Source organism: Phyllobates terribilis, unplaced genomic scaffold (assembly GCF_046119375.1).
Source record: "Phyllobates terribilis strain yellow unplaced genomic scaffold, ASM4611937v1 Scaffold_249__1_contigs__length_2872098, whole genome shotgun sequence".
In the NCBI taxonomy this organism is placed as follows: Eukaryota; Metazoa; Chordata; class Amphibia; order Anura; family Dendrobatidae; genus Phyllobates; species Phyllobates terribilis.
The window spans coordinates 999,491-1,016,598 of NW_027363009.1; the positions used below are offsets into that span (position 1 = coordinate 999,491).

The 17,108-nt window shown below is 45.5% G+C and overlaps 13 non-coding genes and 1 pseudogene across 13 annotated transcripts; all 14 read right to left on the reverse strand.

Moving 5' to 3' along the window:
* Positions 1-203: 203 nt before the first annotated feature.
* LOC141218852 (U2 spliceosomal RNA) lies at positions 204-394 on the reverse strand. The gene has a single exon (XR_012287539.1). It is a non-coding gene; the product is annotated as a U2 spliceosomal RNA (small nuclear RNA).
* A 1,121-nt stretch (positions 395-1,515) lies between these two features.
* Positions 1,516-1,706, reverse strand: LOC141218853 (U2 spliceosomal RNA). The gene has a single exon (XR_012287540.1). It is a non-coding gene; the product is annotated as a U2 spliceosomal RNA (small nuclear RNA).
* Positions 1,707-2,827: 1,121 nt separating this feature from the next.
* Positions 2,828-3,018, reverse strand: LOC141218854 (U2 spliceosomal RNA). The gene has a single exon (XR_012287541.1). It is a non-coding gene; the product is annotated as a U2 spliceosomal RNA (small nuclear RNA).
* A 1,118-nt stretch (positions 3,019-4,136) lies between these two features.
* On the reverse strand, positions 4,137-4,327 carry LOC141218855 (U2 spliceosomal RNA). Its single transcript, XR_012287542.1, has one exon. It is a non-coding gene; the product is annotated as a U2 spliceosomal RNA (small nuclear RNA).
* A 1,120-nt stretch (positions 4,328-5,447) lies between these two features.
* On the reverse strand, positions 5,448-5,638 carry LOC141218116 (U2 spliceosomal RNA). The gene has a single exon (XR_012286878.1). It is a non-coding gene; the product is annotated as a U2 spliceosomal RNA (small nuclear RNA).
* Positions 5,639-6,749: 1,111 nt separating this feature from the next.
* LOC141218856 (U2 spliceosomal RNA) lies at positions 6,750-6,940 on the reverse strand. Its single transcript, XR_012287543.1, has one exon. It is a non-coding gene; the product is annotated as a U2 spliceosomal RNA (small nuclear RNA).
* A 1,122-nt stretch (positions 6,941-8,062) lies between these two features.
* Positions 8,063-8,253, reverse strand: LOC141218859 (U2 spliceosomal RNA). The gene has a single exon (XR_012287545.1). It is a non-coding gene; the product is annotated as a U2 spliceosomal RNA (small nuclear RNA).
* Positions 8,254-9,374: 1,121 nt separating this feature from the next.
* LOC141218860 (U2 spliceosomal RNA) lies at positions 9,375-9,565 on the reverse strand. The gene has a single exon (XR_012287546.1). It is a non-coding gene; the product is annotated as a U2 spliceosomal RNA (small nuclear RNA).
* A 1,125-nt stretch (positions 9,566-10,690) lies between these two features.
* On the reverse strand, positions 10,691-10,881 carry LOC141218861 (U2 spliceosomal RNA). Its single transcript, XR_012287547.1, has one exon. It is a non-coding gene; the product is annotated as a U2 spliceosomal RNA (small nuclear RNA).
* Positions 10,882-12,002: 1,121 nt separating this feature from the next.
* Positions 12,003-12,193, reverse strand: LOC141218862 (U2 spliceosomal RNA). Its single transcript, XR_012287549.1, has one exon. It is a non-coding gene; the product is annotated as a U2 spliceosomal RNA (small nuclear RNA).
* A 1,119-nt stretch (positions 12,194-13,312) lies between these two features.
* On the reverse strand, positions 13,313-13,503 carry LOC141218075 (U2 spliceosomal RNA). Its single transcript, XR_012286839.1, has one exon. It is a non-coding gene; the product is annotated as a U2 spliceosomal RNA (small nuclear RNA).
* Positions 13,504-14,621: 1,118 nt separating this feature from the next.
* LOC141218329 (U2 spliceosomal RNA) lies at positions 14,622-14,803 on the reverse strand. Its single transcript, XR_012287083.1, has one exon. It is a non-coding gene; the product is annotated as a U2 spliceosomal RNA (small nuclear RNA).
* A 524-nt stretch (positions 14,804-15,327) lies between these two features.
* On the reverse strand, positions 15,328-15,443 carry LOC141218408 (U2 spliceosomal RNA; annotated as a pseudogene).
* Positions 15,444-16,563: 1,120 nt separating this feature from the next.
* On the reverse strand, positions 16,564-16,754 carry LOC141218864 (U2 spliceosomal RNA). Its single transcript, XR_012287550.1, has one exon. It is a non-coding gene; the product is annotated as a U2 spliceosomal RNA (small nuclear RNA).
* Positions 16,755-17,108: the final 354 nt, after the last annotated feature.

A 17,108-nucleotide genomic window follows, 5' to 3' on the forward strand; every position in this document is an offset into this window, starting at 1 on the left:
ACATTACATGGCAATGCAATGCACAGTTGCTGAAGTTGAACCAAAATGAGCTTGTCATCTGGCTTCTGCAACTTTTAACATGGAAAATCCAATGAGGAGAAGAAAAGCAAAGCCAAAGAGTCCATCCCAAAATCCGACAAACAAGCAAAATGAACAAAAAGCATTGAATTCAATTCTTTCTGATTTTAGAAACTGCATTAAAGAAGGGGTGCACCGGTCCTGGAGATACTGCAATACCAGGTCAATGCGTGGAGTGGACAGAGCAAGCTCTTTTTCCATCTCCCTGTTCTAAAAATCCATTTAATATATGGTCCCCAGATAGGGGACGTATCAGATATTAAACTGATAAGAACAGATACTACACTTGATCTTAGCCAAAAGGCCGAGAAGCGATAACCAGAATTGGTTTCCGACTACGGTGCCACCCAAGGATTCTGAAAAGTCCATTTGTGGAGATGGCCACCTGGACTCCCGTTAAGAAGACATGCTGTCAACCTCTAGATCCCTCACATGCCTGCACTTTTCGGCTTGCTGCTGCTGCAATCCACGCGTTTTAGATCTGCATAACTCCACCTCTTTTAGCACAGTACCCTCAACCCCCGGCTGTTCCCACCCGCCTCAACACCGTTGGAAGGGAGGAGAACCAATTAAGGCGGGGGGGGGGGTGGAACGAGCAGCTGTCTACCCTTAGCAGGAGGGTTGCTGATTAATTACCTCTCCTGCTGCTGCTGCTGCTGGCTGTCCAGCAGCAGACTGAAGGTGGCTGCTGCTGTGCGCAGGTATATAAAGGCTCAGAGCCTATTATGACACGCGCAGCCGGCGTTCCATTGCCACATTCCGTCTACTGCAGGCGGGATACCTGGATGGCTGAATGTCACTGAGAAGCTCACAGAGACCGCCATAAGCAACAGTTTAAAAGAATGCCACAGACTAATCAACCAAACTTTTTGGGTTGGTTTCTCTTTTATAGTCTGCAGGCATTAAATGAAAGAAGTCAGTGTTCCAGCAGAGGGAGACAACGTTTCAGAAAAGGCATTGTAGCAAACCAAAAAAGAAATTTTAAGCGCAGCAGAGTAACCAGCTCACATACCTGTTAGCTCAGGTGAGTTTAAAAGGCTGCTGTTGATAACAAGGGCATTTGCTAAATAGATGGTGTGTGTGCAACAATATACTGAAAGGTCAATTATATTGTGCAGCTTATCTCACCACCTGTAGTTATTTAGGTGAAAGCTCCAAAATGCTTGCCTAATATGTCTGTTTATCCAAAAGGAAGTATAGAGGGAGAGCTAGATAGATAGCATTGCATTACATTACATTACATGGCAATGCAATGCACAGTTGCTGAAGTTGAACCAAAATGAGCTTGTCATCTGGCTTCTGCAACTTTTAACATGAAAAATCCAATGAGGAGAAGAAAAGCAAAGCCAAAGAGTCCATCCCAAAATCCGACAAACAAGCAAAATGAACAAAAAGCATTGAATTCAATTCTTTCTGATTTTAGAAACTGCATTAAAGAAGGGGTGCACCGGTCCTGGAGATACTGCAATACCAGGTCAATGCGTGGAGTGGACAGAGCAAGCTCTTTTTCCATCTCCCTGTTCTAAAAATCCATTTAATATATGGTCCCCAGATAGGGGACGTATCAGATATTAAACTGATAAGAACAGATACTACACTTGATCTTAGCCAAAAGGCCGAGAAGCGATAACCAGAATTGGTTTCCGACTACGGTGCCACCCAAGGATTCTGAAAAGTCCATTTGTGGAGATGGCCACCTGGACTCCCGTTAAGAAGACATGCTGTCAACCTCTAGATCCCTCACATGCCTGCACTTTTCGGCTTGCTGCTGCTGCAATCCACGCGTTTTAGATCTGCATAACTCCACCTCTTTTAGCACAGTACCCTCAACCCCCGGCTGTTCCCACCCGCCTCAACACCGTTGGAAGGGAGGAGAACCAATTAAGGCGGGGGGGGGGGTGGAACGAGCAGCTGTCTACCCTTAGCAGGAGGGTTGCTGATTAATTACCTCTCCTGCTGCTGCTGCTGCTGGCTGTCCAGCAGCAGACTGAAGGTGGCTGCTGCTGTGCGCAGGTATATAAAGGCTCAGAGCCTATTATGACACGCGCAGCCAGCGTTCCATTGCCACATTCCGTCTACTGCAGGCGGGATACCTGGAGGGCTGAATGTCACTGAGAAGCTCACAGAGACCGCCATAAGCAACAGTTTAAAAGAATGCCACAGACTAATCAACCAAACTTTTTGGGTTGGTTTCTCTTTTATAGTCTGCAGGCATTAAATGAAAGAAGTCAGTGTTCCAGCAGAGGGAGACAACGTTTCAGAAAAGGCATTGTAGCAAACCAAAAAAGAAATTTTAAGCGCAGCAGAGTAACCAGCTCACATACCTGTTAGCTCAGGTGAGTTTAAAAGGCTGCTGTTGATAACAAGGGCATTTGCTAAATAGATGGTGTGTGTGCAACAATATACTGAAAGGTCAATTATATTGTGCAGCTTATCTCACCACCTGTAGTTATTTAGGTGAAAGCTCCAAAATGCTTGCCTAATATGTCTGTTTATCCAAAAGGAAGTATAGAGGGAGAGCTAGATAGATAGCATTGCATTACATTACATTACATGGCAATGCAATGCACAGTTGCTGAAGTTGAACCAAAATGAGCTTGTCATCTGGCTTCTGCAACTTTTAACATGAAAAATCCAATGAGGAGAAGAAAAGCAAAGCCAAAGAGTCCATCCCAAAATCCGACAAACAAGCAAAATGAACAAAAAGCATTGAATTCAATTCTTTCTGATTTTAGAAACTGCATTAAAGAAGGGGTGCACCGGTCCTGGAGATACTGCAATACCAGGTCAATGCGTGGAGTGGACAGAGCAAGCTCTTTTTCCATCTCCCTGTTCTAAAAATCCATTTAATATATGGTCCCCAGATAGGGGACGTATCAGATATTAAACTGATAAGAACAGATACTACACTTGATCTTAGCCAAAAGGCCGAGAAGCGATAACCAGAATTGGTTTCCGACTACGGTGCCACCCAAGGATTCTGAAAAGTCCATTTGTGGAGATGGCCACCTGGACTCCCGTTAAGAAGACATGCTGTCAACCTCTAGATCCCTCACATGCCTGCACTTTTCGGCTTGCTGCTGCTGCAATCCACGCGTTTTAGATCTGCATAACTCCACCTCTTTTAGCACAGTACCCTCAACCCCCGGCTGTTCCCACCCGCCTCAACACCGTTGGAAGGGAGGAGAACCAATTAAGGCGGGGGGGGGGGTGGAACGAGCAGCTGTCTACCCTTAGCAGGAGGGTTGCTGATTAATTACCTCTCCTGCTGCTGCTGCTGGCTGTCCAGCAGCAGACTGAAGGTGGCTGCTGCTGTGCGCAGGTATATAAAGGCTCAGAGCCTATTATGACACGCGCAGCCAGCGTTCCATTGCCACATTCCGTCTACTGCAGGCGGGATACCTGGATGGCTGAATGTCACTGAGAAGCTCACAGAGACCGCCATAAGCAACAGTTTAAAAGAATGCCACAGACTAATCAACCAAACTTTTTGGGTTGGTTTCTCTTTTATAGTCTGCAGGCATTAAATGAAAGAAGTCAGTGTTCCAGCAGAGGGAGACAACGTTTCAGAAAAGGCATTGTAGCAAACCAAAAAAGAAATTTTAAGCGCAGCAGAGTAACCAGCTCACATACCTGTTAGCTCAGGTGAGTTTAAAAGGCTGCTGTTGATAACAAGGGCATTTGCTAAATAGATGGTGTGTGTGCAACAATATACTGAAAGGTCAATTATATTGTGCAGCTTATCTCACCACCTGTAGTTATTTAGGTGAAAGCTCCAAAATGCTTGCCTAATATGTCTGTTTATCCAAAAGGAAGTATAGAGGGAGAGCTAGATAGATAGCATTGCATTACATTACATTACATGGCAATGCAATGCACAGTTGCTGAAGTTGAACCAAAATGAGCTTGTCATCTGGCTTCTGCAACTTTTAACATGAAAAATCCAATGAGGAGAAGAAAAGCAAAGCCAAAGAGTCCATCCCAAAATCCGACAAACAAGCAAAATGAACAAAAAGCATTGAATTCAATTCTTTCTGATTTTAGAAACTGCATTAAAGAAGGGGTGCACCGGTCCTGGAGATACTGCAATACCAGGTCAATGCGTGGAGTGGACAGAGCAAGCTCTTTTTCCATCTCCCTGTTCTAAAAATCCATTTAATATATGGTCCCCAGATAGGGGACGTATCAGATATTAAACTGATAAGAACAGATACTACACTTGATCTTAGCCAAAAGGCCGAGAAGCGATAACCAGAATTGGTTTCAGACTACGGTGCCACCCAAGGATTCTGAAAAGTCCATTTGTGGAGATGGCCACCTGGACTCCCGTTAAGAAGACATGCTGTCAACCTCTAGATCCCTCACATGCCTGCACTTTTCGGCTTGCTGCTGCTGCAATCCACGCGTTTTAGATCTGCATAACTCCACCTCTTTTAGCACAGTACCCTCAACCCCCGGCTGTTCCCACCCGCCTCAACACCGTTGGAAGGGAGGAGAACCAATTAAGGCGGGGGGGGGGTGGAACGAGCAGCTGTCTACCCTTAGCAGGAGGGTTGCTGATTAATTACCTCTCCTGCTGCTGCTGCTGCTGGCTGTCCAGCAGCAGACTGAACGTGGCTGCTGCTGTGCGCAGGTATATAAAGGCTCAGAGCCTATTATGACACGCGCAGCCAGCGTTCCATTGCCACATTCCGTCTACTGCAGGCGGGATACCTGGATGGCTGAATGTCACTGAGAAGCTCACAGAGACCGCCATAAGCAACAGTTTAAAAGAATGCCACAGACTAATCAACCAAACTTTTTGGGTTGGTTTCTCTTTTATAGTCTGCAGGCATTAAATGAAAGAAGTCAGTGTTCCAGCAGAGGGAGACAACGTTTCAGAAAAGGCATTGTAGCAAACCAAAAAAGAAATTTTAAGCGCAGCAGAGTAACCAGCTCACATACCTGTTAGCTCAGGTGAGTTTAAAAGGCTGCTGTTGATAACAAGGGCATTTGCTAAATAGATGGTGTGTGTGCAACAATATACTGAAAGGTCAATTATATTGTGCAGCTTATCTCACCACCTGTAGTTATTTAGGTGAAAGCTCCAAAATGCTTGCCTAATATGTCTGTTTATCCAAAAGGAAGTATAGAGGGAGAGCTAGATAGATAGCATTGCATTACATTACATTACATGGCAATGCAATGCACAGTTGCTGAAGTTGAACCAAAATGAGCTTGTCATCTGGCTTCTGCAACTTTTAACATGAAAAATCCAATGAGGAGAAGAAAAGCAAAGCCAAAGAGTCCATCCCAAAATCCGACAAACAAGCAAAATGAACAAAAAGCATTGAATTCAATTCTTTCTGATTTTAGAAACTGCATTAAAGAAGGGGTGCACCGGTCCTGGAGATACTGCAATACCAGGTCAATGCGTGGAGTGGACAGAGCAAGCTCTTTTTCCATCTCCCTGTTCTAAAAATCCATTTAATATATGGTCCCCAGATAGGGGACGTATCAGATATTAAACTGATAAGAACAGATACTACACTTGATCTTAGCCAAAAGGCTGAGAAGCGATAACCAGAATTGGTTTCCGACTACGGTGCCACCCAAGGATTCTGAAAAGTCCATTTGTGGAGATGGCCACCCTGACTCCCGTTAAGAAGACATGCTGTCAACCTCTAGATCCCTCACATGCCTGCACTTTTCGGCTTGCTGCTGCTGCAATCCACGCGTTTTAGATCTGCATAACTCCACCTCTTTTAGCACAGTACCCTCAACCCCCGGCTGTTCCCACCCGCCTCAACACCGTTGGAAGGGAGGAGAACCAATTAAGGCGGGTGGGGGGTGGAACGAGCAGCTGTCTACCCTTAGCAGGAGGGTTGCTGATTAATTACCTCTCCTGCTGCTGGCTGTCCAGCAGCAGACTGAAGGTGGCTGCTGCTGTGCGCAGGTATATAAAGGCTCAGAGCCTATTATGACACGCGCAGCCAGCGTTCCATTGCCACATTCCGTCTACTGCAGGCGGGATACCTGGATGGCTGAATGTCACTGAGAAGCTCACAGAGACCGCCATAAGCAACAGTTTAAAAGAATGCCACAGACTAATCAACCAAACTTTTTGGGTTGGTTTCTCTTTTATAGTCTGCAGGCATTAAATGAAAGAAGTCAGTGTTCCAGCAGAGGGAGACAACGTTTCAGAAAAGGCATTGTAGCAAACCAAAAAAGAAATTTTAAGCGCAGCAGAGTAACCAGCTCACATACCTGTTAGCTCAGGTGAGTTTAAAAGGCTGCTGTTGATAACAAGGGCATTTGCTAAATAGATGGTGTGTGTGCAACAATATACTGAAAGGTCAATTATATTGTGCAGCTTATCTCACCACCTGTAGTTATTTAGGTGAAAGCTCCAAAATGCTTGCCTAATATGTCTGTTTATCCAAAAGGAAGTATAGAGGGAGAGCTAGATAGATAGCATTGCATTACATTACATTACATGGCAATGCAATGCACAGTTGCTGAAGTTGAACCAAAATGAGCTTGTCATCTGGCTTCTGCAACTTTTAACATGAAGAATCCAATGAGGAGAAGAAAAGCAAAGCCAAAGAGTCCATCCCAAAATCCGACAAACAAGCAAAATGAACAAAAAGCATTGAATTCAATTCTTTCTGATTTTAGAAACTGCATTAAAGAAGGGGTGCACCGGTCCTGGAGATACTGCAATACCAGGTCAATGCGTGGAGTGGACAGAGCAAGCTCTTTTTCCATCTCCCTGTTCTAAAAATCCATTTAATATATGGTCCCCAGATAGGGGACGTATCAGATATTAAACTGATAAGAACAGATACTACACTTGATCTTAGCCAAAAGGCCGAGAAGCGATAACCAGAATTGGTTTCCGACTACGGTGCCACCCAAGGATTCTGAAAAGTCCATTTGTGGAGATGGCCACCTGGACTCCCGTTAAGAAGACATGCTGTCAACCTCTAGATCCCTCACATGCCTGCACTTTTCGGCTTGCTGCTGCTGCAATCCACGCGTTTTAGATCTGCATAACTCCACCTCTTTTAGCACAGTACCCTCAACCCCCGGCTGTTCCCACCCGCCTCAACACCGTTGGAAGGGAGGAGAACCAATTAAGGCGGGGGGGGGGGGTGGAACGAGCAGCTGTCTACCCTTAGCAGGAGGGTTGCTGATTAATTACCTCTCCTGCTGCTGCTGCTGCTGGCTGTCCAGCAGCAGACTGAAGGTGGCTGCTGCTGTGCGCAGGTATATAAAGGCTCAGAGCCTATTATGACACGCGCAGCCAGCGTTCCATTGCCACATTCCGTCTACTGCAGGCGGGATACCTGGATGGCTGAATGTCACTGAGAAGCTCACAGAGACCGCCATAAGCAACAGTTTAAAAGAATGCCACAGACTAATCAACCAAACTTTTTGGGTTGGTTTCTCTTTTATAGTCTGCAGGCATTAAATGAAAGAAGTCAGTGTTCCAGCAGAGGGAGACAACGTTTCAGAAAAGGCATTGTAGCAAACCAAAAAAGAAATTTTAAGCGCAGCAGAGTAACCAGCTCACATACCTGTTAGCTCAGGTGAGTTTAAAAGGCTGCTGTTGATAACAAGGGCATTTGCTAAATAGATGGTGTGTGTGCAACAATATACTGAAAGGTCAATTATATTGTGCAGCTTATCTCACCACCTGTAGTTATTTAGGTGAAAGCTCCAAAATGCTTGCCTAATATGTCTGTTTATCCAAAAGGAAGTATAGAGGGAGAGCTAGATAGATAGCATTGCATTACATTACATTACATGGCAATGCAATGCACAGTTGCTGAAGTTGAACCAAAATGAGCTTGTCATCTGGCTTCTGCAACTTTTAACATGAAAAATCCAATGAGGAGAAGAAAAGCAAAGCCAAAGAGTCCATCCCAAAATCCGACAAACAAGCAAAATGAACAAAAAGCATTGAATTCAATTCTTTCTGATTTTAGAAACTGCATTAAAGAAGGGGTGCACCGGTCCTGGAGATACTGCAATACCAGGTCAATGCGTGGAGTGGACAGAGCAAGCTCTTTTTCCATCTCCCTGTTCTAAAAATCCATTTAATATATGGTCCCCAGATAGGGGACGTATCAGATATTAAACTGATAAGAACAGATACTACACTTGATCTTAGCCAAAAGGCCGAGAAGCGATAACCAGAATTGGTTTCCGACTACGGTGCCACCCAAGGATTCTGAAAAGTCCATTTGTGGAGATGGCCACCCTGACTCCCGTTAAGAAGACATGCTGTCAACCTCTAGATCCCTCACATGCCTGCACTTTTCGGCTTGCTGCTGCTGCAATCCACGCGTTTTAGATCTGCATAACTCCACCTCTTTTAGCACAGTACCCTCAACCCCCGGCTGTTCCCACCCGCCTCAACACCGTTGGAAGGGAGGAGAACCAATTAAGGCGGGGGGGGGGGTGGAACGAGCAGCTGTCTACCCTTAGCAGGAGGGTTGCTGATTAATTACCTCTCCTGCTGCTGCTGCTGCTGGCTGTCCAGCAGCAGACTGAAGGTGGCTGCTGCTGTGCGCAGGTATATAAAGGCTCAGAGCCTATTATGACACGCGCAGCCGGCGTTCCATTGCCACATTCCGTCTACTGCAGGCGGGATACCTGGATGGCTGAATGTCACTGAGAAGCTCACAGAGACCGCCATAAGCAACAGTTTAAAAGAATGCCACAGACTAATCAACCAAACTTTTTGGGTTGGTTTCTCTTTTATAGTCTGCAGGCATTAAATGAAAGAAGTCAGTGTTCCAGCAGAGGGAGACAACGTTTCAGAAAAGGCATTGTAGCAAACCAAAAAAGAAATTTTAAGCGCAGCAGAGTAACCAGCTCACATACCTGTTAGCTCAGGTGAGTTTAAAAGGCTGCTGTTGATAACAAGGGCATTTGCTAAATAGATGGTGTGTGTGCAACAATATACTGAAAGGTCAATTATATTGTGCAGCTTATCTCACCACCTGTAGTTATTTAGGTGAAAGCTCCAAAATGCTTGCCTAATATGTCTGTTTATCCAAAAGGAAGTATAGAGGGAGAGCTAGATAGATAGCATTGCATTACATTACATTACATGGCAATGCAATGCACAGTTGCTGAAGTTGAACCAAAATGAGCTTGTCATCTGGCTTCTGCAACTTTTAACATGAAAAATCCAATGAGGAGAAGAAAAGCAAAGCCAAAGAGTCCATCCCAAAATCCGACAAACAAGCAAAATGAACAAAAAGCATTGAATTCAATTCTTTCTGATTTTAGAAACTGCATTAAAGAAGGGGTGCACCGGTCCTGGAGATACTGCAATACCAGGTCAATGCGTGGAGTGGACAGAGCAAGCTCTTTTTCCATCTCCCTGTTCTAAAAATCCATTTAATATATGGTCCCCAGATAGGGGACGTATCAGATATTAAACTGATAAGAACAGATACTACACTTGATCTTAGCCAAAAGGCCGAGAAGCGATAACCAGAATTGGTTTCCGACTACGGTGCCACCCAAGGATTCTGAAAAGTCCATTTGTGGAGATGGCCACCTGGACTCCCGTTAAGAAGACATGCTGTCAACCTCTAGATCCCTCACATGCCTGCACTTTTCGGCTTGCTGCTGCTGCAATCCACGCGTTTTAGATCTGCATAACTCCACCTCTTTTAGCACAGTACCCTCAACCCCCGGCTGTTCCCACCCGCCTCAACACCGTTGGAAGGGAGGAGAACCAATTAAGGCGGGGGGGGGGGGGGGTGGAACGAGCAGCTGTCTACCCTTAGCAGGAGGGTTGCTGATTAATTACCTCTCCTGCTGCTGCTGCTGCTGGTTGTCCAGCAGCAGACTGAAGGTGGCTGCTGCTGTACGCAGGTATATAAAGGCTCAGAGCCTATTATGACACGCGCAGCCAGCGTTCCATTGTCACATTCCGTCTACTGCAGGCGGGATACCTGGATAGCTGAATGTCACTGAGAAGCTCACAGAGACCGCCATAAGCAACAGTTTAAAAGAATGCCACAGACTAATCAACCAAACTTTTTGGGTTGGTTTCTCTTTTATAGTCTGCAGGCATTAAATGAAAGAAGTCAGTGTTCCAGCAGAGGGAGACAACGTTTCAGAAAAGGCATTGTAGCAAACCAAAAAAGAAATTTTAAGCGCAGCAGAGTAACCAGCTCACATACCTGTTAGCTCAGGTGAGTTTAAAAGGCTGCTGTTGATAACAAGGGCATTTGCTAAATAGATGGTGTGTGTGCAACAATATACTGAAAGGTCAATTATATTGTGCAACTTATCTCACCACCTGTAGTTATTTAGGTGAAAGCTCCAAAATGCTTGCCTAATATGTCTGTTTATCCAAAAGGAAGTATAGAGGGAGAGCTAGATAGATAGCATTGCATTACATTACATTACATGGCAATGCAATGCACAGTTGCTGAAGTTGAACCAAAATGAGCTTGTCATCTGGCTTCTGCAACTTTTAACATGAAAAATCCAATGAGGAGAAGAAAAGCAAAGCCAAAGAGTCCATCCCAAAATCCGACAAACAAGCAAAATGAACAAAAAGCATTGAATTCAATTCTTTCTGATTTTAGAAACTGCATTAAAGAAGGGGTGCACCGGTCCTGGAGATACTGCAATACCAGGTCAATGCGTGGAGTGGACAGAGCAAGCTCTTTTTCCATCTCCCTGTTCTAAAAATCCATTTAATATATGGTCCCCAGATAGGGGACGTATCAGATATTAAACTGATAAGAACAGATACTACACTTGATCTTAGCCAAAAGGCCGAGAAGCGATAACCAGAATTGGTTTCCGACTACGGTGCCACCCAAGGATTCTGAAAAGTCCATTTGTGGAGATGGCCACCTGGACTCCCGTTAAGAAGACATGCTGTCAACCTCTAGATCCCTCACATGCCTGCACTTTTCGGCTTGCTGCTGCTGCAATCCACGCGTTTTAGATCTGCATAACTCCACCTCTTTTAGCACAGTACCCTCAACCCCCGGCTGTTCCCACCCGCCTCAACACCGTTGGAAGGGAGGAGAACCAATTAAGGCGGGGGAGGGGGTGGAACGAGCAGCTGTCTACCCTTAGCAGGAGGGTTGCTGATTAATTACCTCTCCTGCTGCTGCTGCTGCTGGCTGTCCAGCAGCAGACTGAAGGTGGCTGCTGCTGTGCGCAGGTATATAAAGGCTCAGAGCCTATTATGACACGCGCAGCCAGCGTTCCATTGCCACATTCCGTCTACTGCAGGCGGGATACCTGGATGGCTGAATGTCACTGAGAAGCTCACAGAGACCGCCATAAGCAACAGTTTAAAAGAATGCCACAGACTAATCAACCAAACTTTTTGGGTTGGTTTCTCTTTTATAGTCTGCAGGCATTAAATGAAAGAAGTCAGTGTTCCAGCAGAGGGAGACAACGTTTCAGAAAAGGCATTGTAGCAAACCAAAAAAGAAATTTTAAGCGCAGCAGAGTAACCAGCTCACATACCTGTTAGCTCAGGTGAGTTTAAAAGGCTGCTGTTGATAACAAGGGCATTTGCTAAATAGATGGTGTGTGTGCAACAATATACTGAAAGGTCAATTATATTGTGCAGCTTATCTCACCACCTGTAGTTATTTAGGTGAAAGCTCCAAAATGCTTGCCTAATATGTCTGTTTATCCAAAAGGAAGTATAGAGGGAGAGCTAGATAGATAGCATTGCATTACATTACATTACATGGCAATGCAATGCACAGTTGCTGAAGTTGAACCAAAATGAGCTTGTCATCTGGCTTCTGCAACTTTTAACATGAAAAATCCAATGAGGAGAAGAAAAGCAAAGCCAAAGAGTCCATCCCAAAATCCGACAAACAAGCAAAATGAACAAAAAGCATTGAATTCAATTCTTTCTGATTTTAGAAACTGCATTAAAGAAGGGGTGCACCGGTCCTGGAGATACTGCAATACCAGGTCAATGCGTGGAGTGGACAGAGCAAGCTCTTTTTCCATCTCCCTGTTCTAAAAATCCATTTAATATATGGTCCCCAGATAGGGGACGTATCAGATATTAAACTGATAAGAACAGATACTACACTTGATCTTAGCCAAAAGGCCGAGAAGCGATAACCAGAATTGGTTTCCGACTACGGTGCCACCCAAGGATTCTGAAAAGTCCATTTGTGGAGATGGCCACCTGGACTCCCGTTAAGAAGACATGCTGTCAACCTCTAGATCCCTCACATGCCTGCACTTTTCGGCTTGCTGCTGCTGCAATCCACGTGTTTTAGATCTGCATAACTCCACCTCTTTTAGCACAGTACCCTCAACCCCCGGCTGTTCCCACCCGCCTCAACACCGTTGGAAGGGAGGAGAACCAATTAAGGCGGGGGGGGGTGGAACGAGCAGCTGTCTACCCTTAGCAGGAGGGTTGCTGATTAATTACCTCTCCTGCTGCTGCTGCTGCTGGCTGTCCAGCAGCAGACTGAAGGTGGCTGCTGCTGTGCGCAGGTATATAAAGGCTCAGAGCCTATTATGACACGCGCAGCCAGCGTTCCATTGCCACATTCCGTCTACTGCAGGCGGGATACCTGGATGGCTGAATGTCACTGAGAAGCTCACAGAGACCGCCATAAGCAACAGTTTAAAAGAATGCCACAGACTAATCAACCAAACTTTTTGGGTTGGTTTCTCTTTTATAGTCTGCAGGCATTAAATGAAAGAAGTCAGTGTTCCAGCAGAGGGAGACAATGTTTCAGAAAAGGCATTGTAGCAAACCAAAAAAGAAATTTTAAGCGCAGCAGAGTAACCAGCTCACATACCTGTTAGCTCAGGTGAGTTTAAAAGGCTGCTGTTGATAACAAGGGCATTTGCTAAATAGATGGTGTGTGTGCAACAATATACTGAAAGGTCAATTATATTGTGCAGCTTATCTCACCACCTGTAGTTATTTAGGTGAAAGCTCCAAAATGCTTGCCTAATATGTCTGTTTATCCAAAAGGAAGTATAGAGGGAGAGCTAGATAGATAGCATTGCATTACATTACATTACATGGCAATGCAATGCACAGTAGCTGAAGTTGAACCAAAATGAGCTTGTCATCTGGCTTCTGCAACTTTTAACATGAAAAATCCAATGAGGAGAAGAAAAGCAAAGCCAAAGAGTCCATCCCAAAATCCGACAAACAAGCAAAATGAACAAAAAGCATTGAATTCAATTCTTTCTGATTTTAGAAACTGCATTAAAGAAGGGGTGCACCGGTCCTGGAGATACTGCAATACCAGGTCAATGCGTGGAGTGGACAGAGCAAGCTCTTTTTCCATCTCCCTGTTCTAAAAATCCATTTAATATATGGTCCCCAGATAGGGGACGTATCAGATATTAAACTGATAAGAACAGATACTACACTTGATCTTAGCCAAAAGGCCAAGAAGCGATAACCAGAATTGGTTTCCGACTACGGTGCCACCCAAGGATTCTGAAAAGTCCATTTGTGGAGATGGCCACCTGGACTCCCGTTAAGAAGACATGCTGTCAACCTCTAGATCCCTCACATGCCTGCACTTTTCGGCTTGCTGCTGCTGCAATCCACGCGTTTTAGATCTGCATAACTCCACCTCTTTTAGCACAGTACCCTCAACCCCCGGCTGTTCCCACCCGCCTCAACACCGTTGGAAGGGAGGAGAACCAATTAAGGCGGGGGGGGAGGTGGAACGAGCAGCTGTCTACCCTTAGCAGGAGGGTTGCTGATTAATTACCTCTCCTGCTGCTGCTGCTGGCTGTCCAGCAGCAGACTGAAGGTGGCTGCTGCTGTGCGCAGGTATATAAAGGCTCAGAGCCTATTATGACACGCGCAGCCAGCGTTCCATTGCCACATTCCGTCTACTGCAGGCGGGATACCTGGATGGCTGAATGTCACTGAGAAGCTCACAGAGACCGCCATAAGCAACAGTTTAAAAGAATGCCACAGACTAATCAACCAAACTTTTTGGGTTGGTTTCTCTTTTATAGTCTGCAGGCATTAAATGAAAGAAGTCAGTGTTCCAGCAGAGGGAGACAATGTTTCAGAAAAGGCATTGTAGCAAACCAAAAAAGAAATTTTAAGCGCAGCAGAGTAACCAGCTCACATACCTGTTACCTCAGGTGAGTTTAAAAGGCTGCTGTTGATAACAAGGGCATTTGCTAAATAGATGGTGTGTGTGCAACAATATACTGAAAGGTCAATTATATTGTGCAGCTTATCTCACCACCTGTAGTTATTTAGGTGAAAGCTCCAAAATGCTTGCCTAATATGTCTGTTTATCCAAAAGGAAGTATAGAGGGAGAGCTAGATAGATAGCATTGCATTACATTACATTACATGGCAATGCAATGCACAGTTGCTGAAGTTGAACCAAAATGAGCTTGTCATCTGGCTTCTGCAACTTTTAACATGAAAAATCCAATGAGGAGAAGAAAAGCAAAGCCAAAGAGTCCATCCCAAAATCCGACAAACAAGCAAAATGAACAAAAAGCATTGAATTCAATTCTTTCTGATTTTAGAAACTGCATTAAAGAAGGGGTGCACCGGTCCTGGAGATACTGCAATACCAGGTCAATGCGTGGAGTGGACAGAGCAAGCTCTTTTTCCATCTCCCTGTTCTAAAAATCCATTTAATATATGGTCCCCAGATAGGGGACGTATCAGATATTAAACTGATAAGAACAGATTTTTTGATTGAAGCTGCATCCAAGGCACTGAAAAATGTGACCGAAGTCACACCAAAACAGCGCACGAGGCGAGGATTCATGTGGACCCTTCCCGGAGGAGAGGATCCCCAATAAACCATCCCCATCCCTCCGAGCCAGAAGGCCACAGCGAGGGTCAGGGATCTCCGATGCTCTCCCTAGCCGAAGCCGGAGAAGAGCTGTTTTCGTGCTCCCAGCTTCCATCTAGGCTGCCACCCTAGTGGAGCTGGAGCCTGTGTTGGTTTCTCAGCCCAAAGCTGACCGGACCTCCGACCGGGTTTATAAAAATTCCCCTTCCTAGCCCGGAGGCCAGGAATAGGGGGGGTTGCTCAGAAAGTATGATTGGCAAAGGTGCGGCGTGCTACGAAGCCAAGTCTTTCTGGGGTTCCCAGTCCCAGTAAGCTTGGACTCCCACCAGGGCGCCTACACCTGGGGCACATTGCTCCAAAGCCCTCACACTTACCCAGCCTAGTGACTTCGATCCTGGAGGGCCATGTTTTCCATCAGATAACTCTATGAGCCACTTGGCGTACTAACAAGTGCACCAAACCAGTGTGTAATATGCATCAATTTACTAGGGCAGCCCAAGGACAAAACTGCCTTTTCAAAAGATACTACACTTGATCTTAGCCAAAAGGCCGAGAAGCGATAACCAGAATTGGTTTCCGACTACGGTGCCACCCAAGGATTCTGAAAAGTCCATTTGTGGAGATGGCCACCTGGACTCCCGTTAAGAAGACATGCTGTCAACCTCTAGATCCCTCACATGCCTGCACTTTTCGGCTTGCTGCTGCTGCAATCCACGCGTTTTAGATCTGCATAACTCCACCTCTTTTAGCACAGTACCCTCAACCCCCGGCTGTTCCCACCCGCCTCAACACCGTTGGAAGGGAGGAGAACCAATTAAGGCGGGGGGGGGGTGGAACGAGCAGCTGTCTACCCTTAGCAGGAGGGTTGCTGATTAATTACCTCTCCTGCAGCTGCTGCTGCTGGCTGTCCAGCAGCAGACTGAAGGTGGCTGCTGCTGTGCGCAGGTATATAAAGGCTCAGAGCCTATTATGACACGCGCAGCCAGCGTTCCATTGCCACATTCCGTCTACTGCAGGCGGGATACCTGGATGGCTGAATGTCACTGAGAAGCTCACAGAGACCGCCATAAGCAACAGTTTAAAAGAATGCCACAGACTAATCAACCAAACTTTTTGGGTTGGTTTCTCTTTTATAGTCTGCAGGCATTAAATGAAAGAAGTCAGTGTTCCAGCAGAGGGAGACAACGTTTCAGAAAAGGCATTGTAGCAAACCAAAAAAGAAATTTTAAGCGCAGCAGAGTAACCAGCTCACATACCTGTTAGCTCAGGTGAGTTTAAAAGGCTGCTGTTGATAACAAGGGCATTTGCTAAATAGATGGTGTGTGTGCAACAATATACTGAAAGGTCAATTATATTGTGCAGCTTATCTCACCACCTGTAGTTATTTAGGTGAAAGCTCCAAAATGCTTGCCTAATATGTCTGTTTATCCAAAAGGAAGTATAGAGGGAGAGCTAGATAGATAGCATTGCATTACATTACATTACATGGCAATGCAATGCACAGTTGCTGAAGTTGAACCAAAATGAGCTTGTCATCTGGCTTCTGCAACTTTTAACATGAAAAATCCAATGAGGAGAAGAAAAGCAAAGCCAAAGAGTCCATCCCAAAATCCGACAAACAAGCAAAATGAACAAAAAGCATTGAATTCAATTCTTTCTGATTTTAGAAACTGCATTAAAGAAGGGGTGCACCGGTCCTGGAGATACTGCAATACCAGGTCAATGCGTGGAGTGGACAGAGCAAGCTCTTTTTCCATCTCCCTGTTCTAAAAATCCATTTAATATATGGTCCCCAGATAGGGGACGTATCAGATATTAAACTGATAAGAACAGATACTACACTTGATCTTAGCCAAAAGGCCGAGAAGCGATAACCAGAATTGGTTTCCGACTACGGTGCCACCCAAGGATTCTGAAAAGTCCATTTGTGGAGATGGCCACCTGGACTCCCGTTAAGAAGACATGCTGTCAACCTCTAGATCCCTCACATGCCTGCACTTTTCGGCTTGCTGCTGCTGCAATCCACGCGTTTTAGATCTGCATAACTCCACCTCTTTTAGCACAGTACCCTCAACCCCCGGCTGTTCCCACCCGCCTCAACACCGTTGGAAGGGAGGAGAACCAATTAAGGCGGGGGGGGGGGTGGAACGAGCAGCTGTCTACCCTTAGCAGGAGGGTTGCTGATTAATTACCTCTCCTGCTGCTGCTGCTGCTGCTGGCTGTCCA